This window comes from Coenobita brevimanus, chromosome 30, assembly GCF_032717465.1.
Source record: "Coenobita brevimanus isolate Jiangsu-jjx chromosome 30, ASM3271746v2, whole genome shotgun sequence".
Taxonomy (NCBI): domain Eukaryota; kingdom Metazoa; phylum Arthropoda; class Malacostraca; order Decapoda; family Coenobitidae; genus Coenobita; species Coenobita brevimanus.
Window position 1 is genome coordinate 11963311 of NC_136983.1, and position 8543 is coordinate 11971853.

Consider the following 8543-nt stretch of genomic DNA (forward strand, 5'->3'; position numbering starts at 1 on the left):
AGAGAAAGAGAGAGAGAGAGAGGGAGAGAAAAAGAATATTTGTATATATGAATAAACACACACACACACACACACACACACACACAAACATATATATATATATATATATATATATATATATATATATATATATATATATATATATATAGAGAGAGAGAGAGAGAGAGAGAGAGAGAGAGAGAGAGAGAGAGAGAGAATATTTGTATATATGAATAAACACACACACACACACAAACATATATATATATATATATATATATATATATATAGAGAGAGAGAGAGAGAGAGAGAGAGAGAGAGAGAGAGAGAGAGAGAGAGAGAATATTTGTATATATGAATAAACACACACACACACACAATCATATATATATATATATATATATATATATATATATATATATATATACAGAGAGAGAGAGAGAGAGAGAGAGAGAGAGAGAGAGAGAGAGAGAGAGAATATTTGTATACATGAATACACACACACACACACACACAAACATATATATATATATATATATAGAGAGAGAGAGAGAGAGAGAGAGAGAGAGAGAGAATATTTGTATATATGAATAAACACACACACACACAAACATATATATATATATATATATATATATATATATATATATATATATATTTATTTGTTTTTGTGTGTGTGTGTGTGTGTGTGTGTGTATTCATATATATACAAATATTCTCTCTCTCTCTCTCTCTCTTATATATATATACAGTATATATATATATATATATATATATATATATATATATATATATATATATATATATATTGCCATGTCTATCTGTCTACCTATCTATTTATCTATATCTATCAGTCAATCTATCTATCTATCTATATAGCCTACTGAGAGAGAGAGATAGATAGATAGATAGAGAGAGAGAGAGAGAGAGAGAGAGAGAGAGAGAGAGAGAGCAGTTATTCTATATAACAAATTCCGTCAAACGAGAAACAACCTGCGTTTGTACACGTAACCGATTAATCATTTCGGTATTATTTTTATCCACAGATGAGAAATATCTCACTGAACCACTGTAACGTAGGAAAAAGAAAGGCCTTGCTCGTTTAGGCACAATAATCATATTATGGCTATACAGCTACTGACAATATGTATTATTATTGCACTTTGTGGTAATGAAATTACGAAACTTGCGTATAATATTGCAATAAAATTCATGGACTCTGAAGGCCTCATTGCTGGGTTTTGAATATAACTTCTAGACTACGTCGGTGTTCACTGTTATGGAATAGCATATATGTCCCCAACTGTACAAGAAGGGATTCCTGCCTTGAGGAAGAGTTGATAGGGCGTAGACCCATTCAGCCTGGGGATGTCTCATTCATATTATTTTTGCCCCCACGATAATTATTATTACATTTTTCAACCTTGAACACACTCAGTGAAACGCAGGGGTTAAACATAGCACTAAACACCCCCCAAAGTGTGAGAAACCTTTCCATTGTTGAATAAAATCCTCCGGTAGGTTATAACAAGAAGAATAAAGCTTATAATGTCACACGGATTCAAAGTATTTTATGCAGAAGTGGCCGCCACCGTAGACGGCATTTGACAAGCTGCAATGAATGTGTAACTCCCTCCATGGCGTAGCTGGGTAATTTATTCTTGCTATTACCATGTGTTTTATTAGGTATATGAAAGTCTCTAGTGGCAAAGTGTTAATGAAAGCTGTATGTGGACGCTCCAGTCGGAAAAGTTTACCTTAATCTAAATAATATTGTCTGAGGATAGCAAGATTTAACTGAAAATTATGTTTTGGAGGGTGAATCGATACATACATCGGTAACAGAATGTACCTACTTTTTTTTTTTTTTACAATGTCAGACGATGTTAATCACTTTTGGCAAGACAGTTCAAACTGCAAGGTTAGGATACAACTTTTAATGTCCCACTTCAGCGCAACAAATATCGCGTAAACTGATCATAAAATTTTCATAGGACTTTGTTCGAATGAAGAGAGATTTGTGAACTCGAGGGGTTCTATGGTAGGTTTCATTAGCCCCTTCACCTCAAACAGTTTATAGTAAATTTTATGAAACAGTCTTCTCATTGGTCAGAATAAACTTTAAAATGCGTCCTTGGGTTAAATGAGTGAAAAAGTGCATAATGGATGGATCAGACAGCAGTCCAGAGCGTCTCGAGGGTCATCACCAGAAAGGTGTCCATCAGTCGACACATTTCCTGGTACCTCAAAGGCAAACTCAAGTGGAACGACAGATGAATTTGGTTTATTTAAATTTGCAGGAGTTTTTCTTTTATATTCTCTTTGTGTTAGCCTTCTGTTTACCAACGTTTAGTGTTACCGTTCTCTTTACCAACGCTCGTTGATTCGGCCTCACACCATTATTTCAGGGTCGATTAGTCAGAAAATTACAATCCTTGTATTATTACCGAACCTTGAATCTCGAGACATATTTTTAAAAAACGTAAAAAAGGCGAGCTCTGAACCAGAAAAGACGCGGTCGGAACCAACAAACGCCAAAACAACCATCATAATAAATGAACTTCTTTTTATTGACTTCAAACGTGGTTATGGTATGGGACAAATTCAGTTCCAATATTCCCTGTAGCATATTTGTTCTATGATTCGTTTGTACGAGCTGCCGTACAAAACCATGCAATGGAAATAACAGCTATATAAATCTTATTTTGCACTGACTAAATCATTGAATAGAGATGATATTAATAAACATACTTATGATCATCTCCCTTTTATAACTACGATCTGTGTTTGCAGGCAGAGCATGACATGTGCAAAAGCTTCCCATGACTTGGTGTAAAAAAAAAAAAATCCTGGGATTAATGGTAAAATTAACAAATCTATTTTACCTTTTTGCAAGAAGCCCAAGGAAAGGAAAATAAATATCTTTTCTCGGTATCTCTAATTCTTACGAAGGAACTCATAATTGCGGGAAGGAACCGAGGAAATTTGCTTGTGAATTCTTTAATCTAAATGTTTAAAAATGGTGTTCTTTGTGATCAACAATTATTTGTATAAGAGATGTTCGTGGATCCGGATAGCATTCCCGTATTGCATGCTAAATTCTGTTTAATGACGTAGAAAAAATTATTGTCTTCCTACAATACTTCACAACTCCTCGAACACTAGTGGAATTAACAAGTCAAGGTATGCGATAAGGCAATTAGAAATCTTTATTGTGCATTGTAGCACCTTCAGTCAGATGACTTTTTCTTTTTTTTATTACTTGCTACCCCCAGGTGATCTTTGTTCGCTTTGAAGAAACAGTTTGTACTTACAGGATTAGAAACAGTCCCTACTGATCCTCTACTATCTGATTTATCTCCTTATTCTGGATATAATCGTCAGGAGAGCGAGAACAAAGCAAACAGAGCGTAGTGGTGACATGTAGAGGTGTATGGTATGTAGGAGGACTGCTAGGCCTTGATAGCAGGCTGTGAAGCCTATGCCCAGAGTCGGACACACACACAAAAAAAAAAAAAAGTCATAAGTACTTAATGCCCGCCGCACCACATCATATTTCTCTCCACACTCGCTCTTAGTACTCACCACACACACACACACACACACACACACACACACACACACACACACACACACACACACACACACACACACACACACACACACCACGCGCGTGCGAGCATTTACATAAAAAAAATAGTTGCTTATAAATGTTCATTTGCATAATTCTAATTTGTAAAGTGATATGAAAGCGTATATAGTAAGTAACACTTTTCTGCACTGAAGTAAATTTGGAAACAAAAATATTGTTGGAGGAGAAGCTGACAAATTCATATTTAATCAGGGACAAAATTTCACTCAGTTTTCACCCTTTTTACAGCTCACTTGCTTTTGCTGGCTAATATCCCTCTTCTGAGAAAGGCTTTGTATGTTTCTCTGGCTATAGATGATATGATGCGTCAAGCAGGAAAATGACGGACAGGCCCTGAGTGTGAACTATAAGAAGTAGAATAGCAGACAAACTATTTTCCTTGCCTGGTTGGTAATGCCTCCTGTTTTTCCACCATTTTTATTCAGAGCTGTCAGTTCATTCTCTCTCTGAAGTGTGAACCCCCGTAAAGATGACGTCATTCTCTGAACTACTCGTTGTTGAAGGAGAGGACGGTGGGGGATGACCTACGCATGGGTGGGAGAGTTGGGAGGGGAGGGGGTTGACTGAGGGATATGGAACGCCAACTTTGGTTAGGAGTTTGAGAGGGGAGGGAGAGAAATATGTAAGAAAAGGAATCTGAAGATAGGGTGGTGAACGAAGCAGTATTTAGCCACATCGCAGTATTACATGCACAACTGTGCAAGATAAACACAACATCAAGATTTGCTATTGAACAGTTCCCAACAGACAGGTCAACATGCAGAATCTTGACTGTAGCACAGACTGCTCAGTCAACTCTGAAACATGATGACTCCCCTACTAGTTAAGAAGTTTGTTTATAATATACATAAGACAGAAAAACTAAACAGGTGGATGCTGACAAGGACCATCAAGCTCAGCAGCAGCACAAACCTAAGCAGTGACAGCACGAATATGAGCAGCATGATATGCGCATGAGAAGCGAAAGCATACACATGTGCAGTGAGGGCATGCACATGAGCATCAATGGTATTAACGCCTTGATAGTGAGATCTTTGACCATAAACAACTGAGAAGGCATGAATGGGAGCAGCGAAAGAATGAATGTTAAATTAGTAAGATGCTTCATCATGATCGTGAACAAGAGCGTGGGCAGGAGCTCAAAGTACAGAGTTTAAGAGGGAGAACTAGCCTTCCGACTTGTATGATTCAAAATGTCTCAAACTCAATTTTTCCAACGATCGCATTGAGCTTTATGTAGGTTGAATTAAGGGCTAAGGTAGTGTTGTGTGCATCAGAAAATCACCCAAGAGGTTTTAGTTTTAAAGTCTGTCAGAGGGCCCTGTCCTCGAAATTCCTCACAGACTTCTTTACGACAAATTTCCATACGAGTCAATGAAGTCTGTGGTTGCCAAAGCCTGTGGTCTTAGGGTTGAAGATAATAGGAATCAGCCTGTGGGGGCGTAACTGCTAAACAGGTCACGGATGTATATTCCTTAGTAAAAATAGTCCCCAGCTTATACAATGTCATAATTTAAATGAAGGTAATATTTAAATGATGATCAGTTATTATAATGAATGTGGCTTCTTCTGTTCCTCTGTCCTTGGGAGCGTAAAGTGTTATTCATTTTCAGTAAGTGTGGCGTTAATGGTAATTTGTAAGTAGGTTAAGATTCTCAAAGATTTATGCAAGATGAGAGGAGGACAACATATAATAAAGCTAGTGGAATAAAGTGACTGGTTTATGGTACTCCAGAGCTAGGCTAGGAGGATTACAAAGGAGAATGTAAAAGCTGAATTTCAAAAAGGCCATGTAAGGAGAGGAATAGTTGTTAAATATTGTGGGAGTTAAATGGCTGATTTTGGCAATGCAAGGATGCGCCAGGGGTATTACCAGAGACATTTATTGCATTCTCGATAGCGTGGTCTTAGGTACTTGCAGGGAGATAGGGAAATCGACTATGGATCATTAAGCACAGCCAGAATAAAGTAGTGAGATGTAGTGTCAACGAAGTTAGTTACAGCACTCTTGGGTTACTGAGTTTTTATTACACGGTTATACCAATAGTGAGTTACAGCGTAACGGAGCGTGACCCTAGTGTCGGACCTTCCCTCTAGTCTCTCCCCTTTTTTCTGTCTAACCCCTTATGACCTGAAGGAAAGCTCTCTGACATTATATACAGCTTGGAGAGGATGTGTGTGCGGGATGTAGTGTCTAGTTACTCACGTGGACTACAAAGAGATTGTTTGAGATACATCGTATGTTAAGAATTCTTGATGGTCTGAGGCAACAAGATTGTGGATAGACATAATGTGAATTGACAGACCTAGTGAGAAACTGTGTATGTCCCCAGCAGACACTACATCCTGTACATTGTGTTTATGAGATATATGCTAATCCTATATAATGTCTACATATCGCTCGGTCACGCGAAACTGGCGTACCATCGACAGTAAATATGGTCCTAACCTATTAATGCATACTATATACACATTACAATAAACTTGTAACTTAATTAAGTGAAATACATAATACTGTAAAAGTAACATTTTTGTATGAGTACTGTATAATTGCAGCTATATCATGTTAATGCTATTGTAGGTACATCATTTTAAAGCAACTGTTACGCAAGTGTGACTGTAACATAACACTGGGTTACTGCACCTGTTACATAATTGTGTTTGCCATAAAACTGTAGTTAAAGTTACATAAAAGTTATATCTTGTTAATGCAACTGTTACATAATTGTGTTGGCCATAAAAATGTAGTTACATATTGTTAATGCAACTGTTATATAATATATTGATGGCGTAATTATGTAGATGAATGGCAGAATAATGGGAGAGGGGGATTAGAGTTGGAAATGACTGGGGTCGCACGAGGAGTGAAGGGGCCATCATTCACACGTTGTTTGATGATGATGATGATGGCGCTGCACTAACTGGGGGACTGCGGGTGGAAATGTGCAGTGACTTTGGCTTCAGGTGTGTGTGTGTGTGTGTGTGTGTGTGTGTGTGTGTGTGTGTGTGTGTGTGTGTGTGTGTGTGTGTGTGTGTGAGAGAGAGAGAGAGAGAGAGAGAGAGAGAGAGAGAGAGAGAGAGAGAGAGAGAGAGAGAGAGAGAGAGAGAGAACATGTAGAGTAACATACTTACTTCTGCTAAACTCTTACAACTTTTAGAGTTGGTGCATAGTCGACCCCTGGATGGAATTAACAACTAACTTAACAATCAATTCCGATACGTACTATCATCTTAATTTTACAAGACCAGACTACTTTGAATGAATCTTCACTCTGTTTTTCTTATTGATCCTATAGATTCAGATTATAACAACAATAATTTGCATGTAAAAAGAAAACGATTATTATGATGTTTTTCCCTTTTATCCTCATCCAGGATGTTAAAAAAGTACATGCAAATCTTAGTTGAGATGGCCAATATTGTTTATAGGCTTTATTTTTCAATGTTCAGCGCTGATCTAGATGAAATATTGGACCCAGCCTCTCAGTCCGGTTTAAAACACCGAGGAAAATTAATCCCTTCGCTATGACGCACTTTTCATTTTAACCAGACTGCTACCAGACAAGCTTATTCAGCATGGAAAAGATGGCCCATGTGGTGAGGGGACTTAAGACTGTTTCATATAATCTCTCCAGTTCAAGAATTCTCTCATAAACTGAGGACAGACGTCTGGAATGAACACGAATAAACTGAAGGAGACGTACTCCAATTATGAGGGTTCTAATTTGCTGATAGTGACTGTATATTCATATGTAATGGATATTGTGGATATTTAATACAAACAGGAGATTTTGTGTCCAATTATCAGTTTTGACGATTTATGTCGTTTGCATTATTTAAATGTGATGCTGTACAGTGACATGTGAAGATCTGTGACTCGACCCTCCTTCAATAACAGTTCTTCATGACAATCATCATAGTCTAACCTCTTGTTGCAGCACAGCTCTCATGATGGAGTGGTGGTAATTTTATGTAACATTAAGGTCAACTCAGAACTAAGTACCAGCAACAGTTCTAGGGGGGGAAACAGAAGAAAATCAGAGTGCCCATCGCTGACCCTGTGAGAGTGAGTCTGCAGTGGAAGACCATTTGTAATTTAATGCATGGGCCGGTTACGTATTGACGCTGACGCATTGGACTGAGTTGAATGAGAGTGAGTGAGTGAGGCTGGGCTGCCAGGCGGAGAGTACCCAAAGTGCAGTGTTTCTTAACCTGAGGTATGACTTTCTGGTTACCAGTAGAGTAGAGGCTTTGGCGAGTTATCGATTTTGGTAATTAAGCTTTTGAGGGGTAATCTGTTACTTACGCAGCGTCTGTGATAATGACATACTGGTCATTCTTTGCTGGGAAATCAAATTAATTTTGCAATTATGAGTGCAGAAACTAAGTCCAAGGTAAAAAAAAGGGAGGAGTTGATCCCAAAAACCTGTTTTTGACAGGATTAATCCATCTTGACTCACTAGGTCAAAGGATGTCCATTTATTAGTTATACGATGACGTGTTTAGATGTTTCGGCTTGAGGTAGAGCCAAGACTCTGGGGGCTTGAATGATGTGTGTTACCACCAGCCAATTTATTCGATTTAAGAGATCTAAGCAGTGCAGGAATTAAAGATATTTTTTTCTTTTCCTTTAACTTTGAGAACTTGAATAAACCACTGCACTTTTCACAAGCAGTCCAAACTCGTCATTACTACTCCATGTAACTCGATCACAGGTAATCAGTACCCGTCATAGTTAGTCACTACTCCACACAGCCAGTCACTTCTAATATCTAGTCACCGCTCCGTATGGCAAGCTAATCTTCATCGTCAGTCACTAGTTCATATAACTGTTGAATATTCCACATAGGTAATCAATACTCATAGCCAAACCACATTCTTTATAGCTGGTATTGGCACTGCACCGTATTAC